This window comes from Vanellus vanellus, assembly GCF_965231255.1.
Source record: "Vanellus vanellus genome assembly, contig: HAP1_SCAFFOLD_39, whole genome shotgun sequence".
NCBI lineage: Eukaryota > Metazoa > Chordata > Aves > Charadriiformes > Charadriidae > Vanellus > Vanellus vanellus.
Genome location: NW_028126929.1, coordinates 905,527 through 918,062, shown reverse-complemented (window position 1 = coordinate 918,062; position 12,536 = coordinate 905,527).

Sequence of the window (12,536 nt, the reverse complement as noted above, 5' to 3'; positions counted from 1 at the left end):
GACCACTGTCAAGAGAGAAAAATCATCTTGGGTGTCTTCCCTGGAGGAGTCTGGGGTTGCTACCTGGGATGACAGAACCCTAAACCGCGAGAAAAAAGACTCAGGGACATAGCTGCGACAAGTCTCGGATGCATCCCAGAGGATGGAGCTTTATCCAAGGAGAAAATTCATCTCGGTTATCTTCCCTAGAGGAGTCTGGGGTTGCTACATGGGATGACAGAACCCTAAATCGCAAGAAAAAAGACTCGGGGACATAGCTGCGACAAGTCTCGGAAGCATCCCAGAAGATGGAGCATTGTCCAAGGAGAAAAATCATCTCGGGTATCTTCCCTGGAGGAGTCTGGGGTTGGTACCCGGGATCACAGGGCCCTAAAGCACTGGAGAAAAGTCTGCGGGAGACGCCTGGGAGGAGTTCTGGGTAGATCCCGCAGGATGGACGACTGTCAAGAGAGAAAAATCATCTTGGGTGTCTTCCCTGGAGGAGTCTGGGGTTGCTACCTGGCATGACAGAACCCTAAACCGCGAGAAAAGAGACTCGGGGACATAGCTGCGACAAGTCTCGGATGTATCCCAGAGGATGGAGCATTGTCCAAGGAGAAAATTAATCTCGGGTATCTTCCCTGGAGGAGTCTGGGGTTGCTACCCGGGATCACAGGGACCCAAACCACAGGAAAAATGTCTGCGGGAGACGCCTGGGAGGAATCTCAGATGCATCCCAGAAGATGGGGCATTGTCCAAGGAGAAAAATCATGTCGGGTATCTTCCCTGGAGGAGGCTGGGGTTGCTACCCGGGATTACAGGGACCCAAACCACAGGAAAAATGTCTGCGGGAGACGCCTGGGATGAATCTCAGATGCATTCGAGAAGATGGAGCATTGTCCAAGGAGAAAAATCATCTCGGGTATCTTCCCTGGAGGAGTCTGGTGTTGCTACCCTGGATCACATGGCCCTAAAGCACTGGAGAAAACACTGCGGGAGTCGACTGGGAGGAGTTCTGGGTAGATCCCGCAGGATGGAACACTGTCAAGAGAGAAAAATCATATTGGGTGTCTTCCCTGGAGGAGTCTGGGGTTGCCACCTGGGATGACAGAACCCTAAACCGCGAGAAAAAAGACTCGGGGACAGAGCTGCGACAAGTCTCGGATGCATCCCAGAAGATGGAGTATTGTCCGAGGAGAAAAATCATCCCTGATATCTGTCCTGGAGGAATCTGGGGTTGCTATCTGGGATTACATGGACCCAAACCACAGGAAAAATGTCTGCGGGAGACGCCGTGGGAGGAATCTCAGATGCATCCCAGAAGATGGAGCATTGTCCAAGGAGAAAAATCATCTCGGGCATCTTTCCTGGAGGAGTCTGGGGTTGCTACCCGGGATCACGAGGACCCAAACCACAGGAAAAATGTCTGCGGGAGACGCCTGGGAGGAATCTCAGATGCATTCCAGAAGATGGAGCATTGTCCAAAGAGAAAAATCATCTCGGGCATCTTCCCTGGAGGAGTCTGGGGTTGCTACCCCGGATCACAGGGCCCCAAAACACCGGAATAAACACTCAGGGACATAGCTGTGACAAGTCTCGGATGCATCCCAGAGGATGGAGCTTTGTCCAAGGAGAAAATTCATCTAGGGTATCTTCCCTGGAGGAGTCTGGGGTTGCTACCCGGGATCACAGGAACCTAAAGCACTGGAGAAAACTCTGCAGAAGACGCCTGGGAGGAGTTCTGGGTAGATCCCGCAGGATGGATGACTGTTCAGAGAGAAAAATCATCTTGGGTGTCTTCCCTGGAGTAGTCTGGGGTTGCTACCTGGGATGACAGAACCCTAAACCGCGAGAAAAAAGACTCGGGGACATAGCTGCGACAAGTCTCGGATGCATCCCAGAGGATGGAGCATTGTCCGAGGAGAAAAATCATCCCGGGTATCTGTCCTGGAGGAATCTGGGGTTGCTACCCGGGATCACAGGGACCCAAACCACAGGAAAAATGCCTGCGGGAGACGCCTGGGAGGAATCTCAGATGCATCCCAGATGATGGAGCATTGTCCAAGGAGAAAAATCATCTCGGGCATCTTCCCTGGAGGAGTCTGGGGTTGCTACCCGGGATCACAGGGCCCTAAAGCACTGGGGAAAACTCTGCGGGAGACGCCTGGGAGGAGTTCTGGGTAGATCGCGCAGGATGGAACACTGTCAAGAGAGAAAAATCATATTGGGTGTCTTCCCTGGAGGAGTCTGGGGTTGCCACCTGGCATGACAGAACCCTAAACCGCGAGAAAAAAGACTCGGGGACATAGCTGCGACAAGTCTCGGATGCATCCCAGAGGATGGAGCATTGTCCGAGGAGAAAAATCATCCCGGGTATCTGTCCTGGAGGAATCTGGGGTTGCTATCTGGGATTAGATGGACCCAAACCACAGGAAAAATGTCTGTGGGAGACGCCTGGGAGGAATCTCAGATGCATCCCAGAAGATGGAGCATTGTCCAAGGAGAAAAATCATCTCGGGTATCTTCCCTGGAGGAGTCTGGGGTTGCTACCCGGGATCACAGGTCCCCAAAACACCGGAATAAACACTCAGGGACAAACCTGCAAGGAGTCTCGGATGCTTCCCAGAGGATGGAGCATTGTCCAAGGAGAAAAATCATCTCGGGTATCTTCCCTGGAGGAGTCTGGGGTTACTACCCGGGATCACAGGGACCCAAACCACAGGAAAAATGTCTGCGGGAGACGCCTGGGAGGAATCTCAGATGCATCCGAGAAGATGGAGCATTGTCCAATGAGAAAAATCATCTCAGGTATCTTACCTGGAGGAGTCTGGGGTTGCTACCCGGGATTACAGGGACCCAAACCACAGGAAAAATGTCTGCGGGAGACGCCTGGGAGGAATCTCAGATGCATCCCAGAAGATGGAGCATTGTCCAAGGAGAAAAATCATCTTGGGCATCTTCCCTGGAGGAGTCTGGGGTCACTACCCGGGAACATAGAGCCCCTAAACACCGGAATAAACACTCAGGGACATACGTATAAGGAGTCTCGGATGCTTCGCAGAGGATGGAGCATTGTCCGAGGAGAAAAATCATCTCGGGTGTCTTCCCTGGAAGAGTCTGGGGTTGCTACCCGGGATTACAGGGACCCAAACCACAGGAAAAATGTCTGCGGGAGACCCCTGGGAGGAATCTCAGATGCATCCCAGAAGATGGAGCATTGTCCAAGGGGAAAAATCATCTCGGGTATCTTCCCTGGAGCAGTCTGGGGTTGCTACCTGGGATCACAGGGCCCTAAAGCACTGGAGAAAACTCTGCGGGAGACGCCTGGGAGGAGTTCTGGGTAGATCCCGCAGGATGGACCACTGTCAAGAGAGAAAAATCATCTTGGGTGTCTTCCCTGGAGGAGTCTGGGGTTGCTACCTGGGATGACAGAACCCTAAACCGCGAGAAAAAAGACTCAGGGACATAGCTGCGACAAGTCTCGGATGCATCCCAGAGGATGGAGCTTTATCCAAGGAGAAAATTCATCTCGGTTATCTTCCCTAGAGGAGTCTGGGGTTGCTACATGGGATGACAGAACCCTAAATCGCAAGAAAAAAGACTCGGGGACATAGCTGCGACAAGTCTCGGAAGCATCCCAGAAGATGGAGCATTGTCCAAGGAGAAAAATCATCTCGGGTATCTTCCCTGGAGGAGTCTGGGGTTGGTACCCGGGATCACAGGGCCCTAAAGCACTGGAGAAAAGTCTGCGGGAGACGCCTGGGAGGAGTTCTGGGTAGATCCCGCAGGATGGACGACTGTCAAGAGAGAAAAATCATCTTGGGTGTCTTCCCTGGAGGAGTCTGGGGTTGCTACCTGGCATGACAGAACCCTAAACCGCGAGAAAAGAGACTCGGGGACATAGCTGCGACAAGTCTCGGATGTATCCCAGAGGATGGAGCATTGTCCAAGGAGAAAATTCATCTCGGGTATCTTCCCTGGAGGAGTCTGGGGTTGCTACCCGGGATCACAGGGACCCAAACCACAGGAAAAATGTCTGCGGGAGACGCCTGGGAGGAATCTCAGATGCATCCCAGAAGATGGGGCATTGTCCAAGGAGAAAAATCATCTAGGGTATCTTCCCTTGAGGAGTCTGGGGTTGCTACCCGGGATCACAGGGCCCTAAAGCACTGGAGAAAAGTCTGCGGGAGACGCCTGGGAGGAGTTCTGGGTAGATCCCGCAGGATGGACGACTGTCAAGAGAGAAAAATCATCTTGGGTGTCTTCCCTGGAGGAGTCTGGGGTTGCTACCTGGGATGACAGAACCCTAAACCGCGAGAAAAAAGACTCAGGGACATAGCTGCGACAAGTCTCGGATGCATCCCAGAGGATGGAGCATTGTCCAAGGAGAAAATTCATCTCGGGTATCTTCCCTGGAGGAGGCTGGGGTTGCTACCCGGGATCACAGGGACCCAAACCACAGGAAAAATGACTGCGGGAGACGCCTGGGAGAAATCTCAGATGCATCCCAGAAGATGGAGCATTGTCCAAGGAGAAAAATCATCTCGGGTATCTTCCCTGGAGGAGTCTGGGGTTGGTACCCGGGATCACAGGGCCCTAAAGCACTGGAGAAAACTCTGCGGGAGACGCCTGGGAGGAGTTCTGGGTAGATCCCGCAGGATGGACCACTGTCAAGAGAGAAAAATCATATTGGGTGTCTTCCCTGGAGGAGTCTGGGGTTGCTACCTGGGATGACAGAACCCTAAACCGCGAGAAAAAAGACTCGGGGACATAGCTGCGACAAGTCTCGGATGCATCCCAGAGGATGGAGCATTGTCCGAGGAGAAAAATCATCCCGGGTATCTGTCCTGGAGGAATCTGGGGTTGCTGCCTGGGATGACAGGGACCCAAACCACAGGAAAAATGTCTGCGGGAGACGCCTGGGAGGAATCTCAGATGCATCCCAGAAGATGGAGCATTGTCCAAGGAGAAAAATCATCTTGGGCATCTTCCCTGGAGGAGTCTGGGGTCACTACCCGGGAACATAGAGCCCCTAAACACCGGAATAAACACTCAGGGACATACGTATAAGGAGTCTCGGATGCTTCGCAGAGGATGGAGCATTGTCCGAGGAGAAAAATCATCTCGGGTGTCTTCCCTGGAAGAGTCTGGGGTTGCTACCCGGGATTACAGGGACCCAAACCACAGGAAAAATGTCTGCGGGAGACCCCTGGGAGGAATCTCAGATGCATCCCAGAAGATGGAGCATTGTCCAAGGGGAAAAATCATCTCGGGTATCTTCCCTGGAGCAGTCTGGGGTTGCTACCTGGGATCACAGGGCCCTAAAGCACTGGAGAAAACTCTGCGGGAGACGCCTGGGAGGAGTTCTGGGTAGATCCCGCAGGATGGACCACTGTCAAGAGAGAAAAATCATCTTGGGTGTCTTCCCTGGAGGAGTCTGGGGTTGCTACCTGGGATGACAGAACCCTAAACCGCGAGAAAAAAGACTCAGGGACATAGCTGCGACAAGTCTCGGATGCATCCCAGAGGATGGAGCTTTATCCAAGGAGAAAATTCATCTCGGTTATCTTCCCTAGAGGAGTCTGGGGTTGCTACATGGGATGACAGAACCCTAAATCGCAAGAAAAAAGACTCGGGGACATAGCTGCGACAAGTCTCGGAAGCATCCCAGAAGATGGAGCATTGTCCAAGGAGAAAAATCATCTCGGGTATCTTCCCTGGAGGAGTCTGGGGTTGGTACCCGGGATCACAGGGCCCTAAAGCACTGGAGAAAAGTCTGCGGGAGACGCCTGGGAGGAGTTCTGGGTAGATCCCGCAGGATGGACGACTGTCAAGAGAGAAAAATCATCTTGGGTGTCTTCCCTGGAGGAGTCTGGGGTTGCTACCTGGCATGACAGAACCCTAAACCGCGAGAAAAGAGACTCGGGGACATAGCTGCGACAAGTCTCGGATGTATCCCAGAGGATGGAGCATTGTCCAAGGAGAAAATTCATCTCGGGTATCTTCCCTGGAGGAGTCTGGGGTTGCTACCCGGGATCACAGGGACCCAAACCACAGGAAAAATGTCTGCGGGAGACGCCTGGGAGGAATCTCAGATGCATCCCAGAAGATGGGGCATTGTCCAAGGAGAAAAATCATCTAGGGTATCTTCCCTTGAGGAGTCTGGGGTTGCTACCCGGGATCACAGGGCCCTAAAGCACTGGAGAAAAGTCTGCGGGAGACGCCTGGGAGGAGTTCTGGGTAGATCCCGCAGGATGGACGACTGTCAAGAGAGAAAAATCATCTTGGGTGTCTTCCCTGGAGGAGTCTGGGGTTGCTACCTGGGATGACAGAACCCTAAACCGCGAGAAAAAAGACTCAGGGACATAGCTGCGACAAGTCTCGGATGCATCCCAGAGGATGGAGCATTGTCCAAGGAGAAAATTCATCTCGGGTATCTTCCCTGGAGGAGGCTGGGGTTGCTACCCGGGATCACAGGGACCCAAACCACAGGAAAAATGACTGCGGGAGACGCCTGGGAGAAATCTCAGATGCATCCCAGAAGATGGAGCATTGTCCAAGGAGAAAAATCATCTCGGGTATCTTCCCTGGAGGAGTCTGGGGTTGGTACCCGGGATCACAGGGCCCTAAAGCACTGGAGAAAACTCTGCGGGAGACGCCTGGGAGGAGTTCTGGGTAGATCCCGCAGGATGGACCACTGTCAAGAGAGAAAAATCATATTGGGTGTCTTCCCTGGAGGAGTCTGGGGTTGCTACCTGGGATGACAGAACCCTAAACCGCGAGAAAAAAGACTCGGGGACATAGCTGCGACAAGTCTCGGATGCATCCCAGAGGATGGAGCATTGTCCGAGGAGAAAAATCATCCCGGGTATCTGTCCTGGAGGAATCTGGGGTTGCTGCCTGGGATGACAGGGACCCAAACCACAGGAAAAATGTCTGCGGGAGACGCCTGGGAGGAATCTCAGATGCATCCCAGAAGATGGAGCATTGTCCAAGGAGAAAAATCATCTCGGGTATCTTCCCTGGAGGAGTCTGGGGTTGCTACCCGGGATCACTGGGCCCTAAAGCACTGGAGAAAAGTCTGCGGGAGAAGCCTGGGAGGAGTTCTGGGTAGATCCCGCAGGATGGACGACTGTCAAGAGAGAAAAATCATCTTGGGTGTCTTCCCTGGAGGAGTCTGGGTTTGCTACCCGGGATCACAGGGCCCCAAAACATCGGAATAAACACTCAGGGACATACCTGCAAGGAGTCTCGGATGAATCCCAGAGGATGGAGCATTGTCCGAGGAGAAAAATCATACCGGGTATCTGTCCTGGAGGAATCTGGGGTTGCTATCTGGGATTACATGGACCCAAACCACAGGAAAAATGTCTGCGGGAGAAGCCAGGGAGGAATCTCAGATGCATCCCAGAAGATGGAGCATTGTCCAAGGAGAAAAATAATCTCGGGTATCTTCCCTGGAGGAGTCTGGGCTTGCTACCCGGGATCACAGGGCCCTAAAGCACTGGAGAAAATTCTGCGGGAGACGCCTGGGAGGAGTTCTGGGTAGATCCCGCAGGACTGACCACTGTCAAGAGAGAAAAATCATATCGGGTGTCTTCCCTGGAGAGGTCTGGGGTTGCTACCTGGGATGACAGAACCCTAAACCGCGAGAAAAAAGACTCCGGGACATAGCTGCGACAAGTCTCGGATGCATCCCAGAGGATGGAGCTTTGTCCAAGGAGAAAAATCATATTGGGTATCTTCCCTGGAGGAGTCTGCGGTTGCTACCCGGGATTACAGGGACCCAAACCACAGGAAAAATGTCTGCGGGAGACGCCTGGGAGGAATCTCAGATGCATCCCAGAAGATGGAGCATTGTCCAAGGAGAAAAATCATCTCGGGTATCTTCCGTGGAGGAGTCTGGGGTTGCTACCCGGGATTACAGGGACCCAAAACACAGGAAAAATGTCTCTGGGAGACGCCTGGGAGAAATCTCAGATGCATCCGAGAAGATGGAGCATTGTCCAAGGAGAAAAATCGTCTCGGGCATCTTCCCTGGAGGAGTCTGGGGTCACTACCCGGGATCATAGAGCCCCAAAACACCGGAATAAACACTCAGGGACATACCTGTAAGGAGTCTCGGATGCTTCCCAGAGGATGGAGCATTGTCCAAGGAGAAAAATCATGTCGGGTATCTTCCCTGGAGGAGGCTGGGGTTGCTACCCGGGATTACAGGGACCCAAACCACAGGAAAAATGTCTGCGGGAGACGCCTGGGATGAATCTCAGATGCATTCGAGAAGATGGAGCATTGTCCAAGGAGAAAAATCATCTCGGGTATCTTCCCTGGAGGAGTCTGGTGTTGCTACCCTGGATCACATGGCCCTAAAGCACTGGAGAAAACACTGCGGGAGTCGACTGGGAGGAGTTCTGGGTAGATCCCGCAGGATGGAACACTGTCAAGAGAGAAAAATCATATTGGGTGTCTTCCCTGGAGGAGTCTGGGGTTGCCACCTGGCATGACAGAACCCTAAACCGCGAGAAAAAAGACTCGGGGACAGAGCTGCGACAAGTCTCGGATGCATCCCAGAAGATGGAGCATTGTCCAAGGAGAAAAATCATCTCGGGCATCTTTCCTGGAGGAGTCTGGGGTTGCTACCCGGGATCACGAGGACCCAAACCACAGGAAAAATGTCTGCGGGAGACGCCTGGGAGGAATCTCAGATGCATTCCAGAAGATGGAGCATTGTCCAAAGAGAAAAATCATCTCGGGCATCTTCCCTGGAGGAGTCTGGGGTTGCTACCCCGGATCACAGGGCCCCAAAACACCGAAATAAACACTCAGGGACATAGCTGTGACAAGTCTCGGATGCATCCCAGAGGATGGAGATTTGTCCAAGGAGAAAATTCATCTAGGGTATCTTCCCTGGAGGAGTCTGGGGTTGCTACCCGGGATCACAGGAACCTAAAGCACTGGAGAAAACTCTGCAGAAGACGCCTGGGAGGAGTTCTGGGTAGATCCCGCAGGATGGACCACTGTCAGGAGAGAAAAATCATCTTGGGTGTCTTCCCTGGAGGAGTCTGGGGTTGCTACCTGGGATGACAGAACCCTAAACCGCGAGAAAAAAGACTCGGGGACATAGCTGCGACAAGTCTCGGATGCATCCCAGAGGATGGAGCATTGTCCGAGGAGAAAAATCATCCCGGGTATCTGTCCTGGAGGAATCTGGGGTTGCTACCCGGGATCACAGGGACCCAAACCACAGGAAAAATGCCTGCGGGAGACGCCTGGGAGGAATCTCAGATGCATCCCAGATGATGGAGCATTGTCCAAGGAGAAAAATCATCTCGGGCATCTTCCCTGGAGGAGTCTGGGGTTGCTACCCGGGATCACAGGGCCCTAAAGCACTGGGGAAAACTCTGCGGGAGACGCCTGGGAGGAGTTCTGGGTAGATCGCGCAGGATGGAACACTGTCAAGAGAGAAAAATCATATTGGGTGTCTTCCCTGGAGGAGTCTGGGGTTGCCACCTGGCATGACAGAACCCTAAACCGCGAGAAAAAAGACTCGGGGACATAGCTGCGACAAGTCTCGGATGCATCCCAGAGGATGGAGCATTGACCGAGGAGAAAAATCATCCCGGGTATCTGTCCTGGAGGAATCTGGGGTTGCTACCCGGGATCACAGGTCCCCAAAACACCGGAATAAACACTCAGGGACAAACCTGCAAGGAGTCTCGGATGCTTCCCAGAGGATGGAGCATTGTCCAAGGAGAAAAATCATCTCGGGTATCTTCCCTGGAGGAGTCTGGGGTTACTACCCGGGATCACAGGGACCCAAACCACAGGAAAAATGTCTGCGGGAGACGCCTGGGAGGAATCTCAGATGCATCCCAGAAGATGGAGCATTGTCCAATGAGAAAAATCATCTCAGGTATCTTACCTGGAGGAGTCTGGGGTTGCTACCCGGGATTACAGGGACCCAAACCACAGGAAAAATGTCTGCGGGAGACGCCTGGGAGGAATCTCAGATGCATCCCAGAAGATGGAGCATTGTCCAAGGAGAAAAATCATCTTGGGCATCTTCCCTGGAGGAGTCTGGGGTCACTACCCGGGAACATAGAGCCCCTAAACACCGGAATAAACACTCAGGGACATACGTGTAAGGAGTCTCGGATGCTTCCCAGAGGATGGAGCATTGTCCGAGGAGAAAAATCATCTCGGGTGTCTTCCCTGGAAGAGTCTGGGGTTGCTACCCGGGATTACAGGGACCCAAACCACAGGAAAAATGTCTGCGGGAGACCCCTGGGAGGAATCTCAGATGCATCCCAGAAGATGGAGCATTGTCCAAGGGGAAAAATCATCTCGGGTATCTTCCCTGGAGCAGTCTGGGGTTGCTACCTGGGATCACAGGGCCCTAAAGCACTGGAGAAAACTCTGCGGGAGACGCCTGGGAGGAGTTCTGGGTAGATCCCGCAGGATGGACCACTGTCAAGAGAGAAAAATCATCTTGGGTGTCTTCCCTGGAGGAGTCTGGGGTTGCTACCTGGCATGACAGAACCCTAAACCGCGAGAAAAGAGACTCGGGGACATAGCTGCGACAAGTCTCGGATGTATCCCAGAGGATGGAGCATTGTCCAAGGAGAAAATTCATCTCGGGTATCTTCCCTGGAGGAGTCTGGGGTTGCTACCCCGGATCACAGGGCCCCAAAACACCGGAATAAACACTCAGGGACATAGCTGTGACAAGTCTCGGATGCATCCCAGAGGATGGAGCTTTGTCCAAGGAGAAAATTCATCTAGGGTATCTTCCCTGGAGGAGTCTGGGGTTGCTACCCGGGATCACAGGAACCTAAAGCACTGGAGAAAACTCTGCAGAAGACGCCTGGGAGGAGTTCTGGGTAGATCCCGCAGGATGGACCACTGTCAGGAGAGAAAAATCATCTTGGGTGTCTTCCCTGGAGGAGTCTGGGGTTGCTACCTGGGATGACAGAACCCTAAACCGCGAGAAAAAAGACTCGGGGACATAGCTGCGACAAGTCTCGGATGCATCCCAGAGGATGGAGCATTGTCCGAGGAGAAAAATCATCCCGCGTATCTGTCCTGGAGGAATCTGGGGTTGCTACCCGGGATCACAGGGACCCAAACCACAGGAAAAATGCCTGCGGGAGACGCCTGGGAGGAATCTCAGATGCATCCCAGATGATGGAGCATTGTCCAAGGAGAAAAATCATCTCGGGCATCTTCCCTGGAGGAGTCTGGGGTTGCTACCCGGGATCACAGGGCCCTAAAGCACTGGGGAAAACTCTGCGGGAGACGCCTGGGAGGAGTTCTGGGTAGATCGCGCAGGATGGAACACTGTCAAGAGAGAAAAATCATCTTGGGTGTCTTCCCTGGAGGAGTCTGGGGTTGCCACCTGGCATGACAGAACCCTAAACCGCGAGAAAAAAGACTCGGGGACATAGCTGCGACAAGTCTCGGATGCATCCCAGAGGATGGAGCATTGTCCGAGGAGAAAAATCATCCCGGGTATCTGTCCTGGAGGAATCTGGGGTTGCTATCTGGGATTAGATGGACCCAAACCACAGGAAAAATGTCTGTGGGAGACGCCTGGGAGGAATCTCAGATGCATCCCAGAAGATGGAGCATTGTCCAAGGAGAAAAATCATCTCGGGTATCTTCCCTGGAGGAGTCTGGGGTTGCTACCCGGGATCACAGGTCCCCAAAACACCGGAATAAACACTCAGGGACAAACCTGCAAGGAGTCTCGGATGCTTCCCAGAGGATAGAGCATTGTCCAAGGAGAAAAATCATCTCGGGTATCTTCCCTGGAGGAGTCTGGGGTTACTACCCGGGATCACAGGGACCCAAACCACAGGAAAAATGTCTGCGGGAGACGCCTGGGAGGAATCTCAGATGCATCCGAGAAGATGGAGCATTGTCCAATGAGAAAAATCATCTCAGGTATCTTACCTGGAGGAGTCTGGGGTTGCTACCCGGGATTACAGGGACCAAAACCACAGGAAAAATGTCTGCGGGAGACGCCTGGGAGGAATCTCAGATGCATCCCAGAAGATGGAGCATTGTCCAAGGAGAAAAATCATCTTGGGCATCTTCCCTGGAGGAGTCTGGGGTCACTACCCGGGAACATAGAGCCCCTAAACACCGGAATAAACACTCAGGGACATACGTATAAGGAGTCTCGGATGCTTCCCAGAGGATGGAGCATTGTCCGAGGAGAAAAATCATCTCGGGTGTCTTCCCTGGAAGAGTCTGGGGTTGCTACCCGGGATTACAGGGACCCAAACCACAGGAAAAATGTCTGCGGGAGACCCCTGGGAGGAATCTCAGATGCATCCCAGAAGATGGAGCATTGTCCAAGGGGAAAAATCATCTCGGGTATCTTCCCTGGAGCAGTCTGGGGTTGCTACCTGGGATCACAGGGCCCTAAAGCACTGGAGAAAACTCTGCGGGAGACGCCTGGGAGGAGTTCTGGGTAGATCCCGCAGGATGGACCACTGTCAAGACAGAAAAATCATCTTGGGTGTCTTCCCTGGAGGAGTCTGGGGTTGCTACCT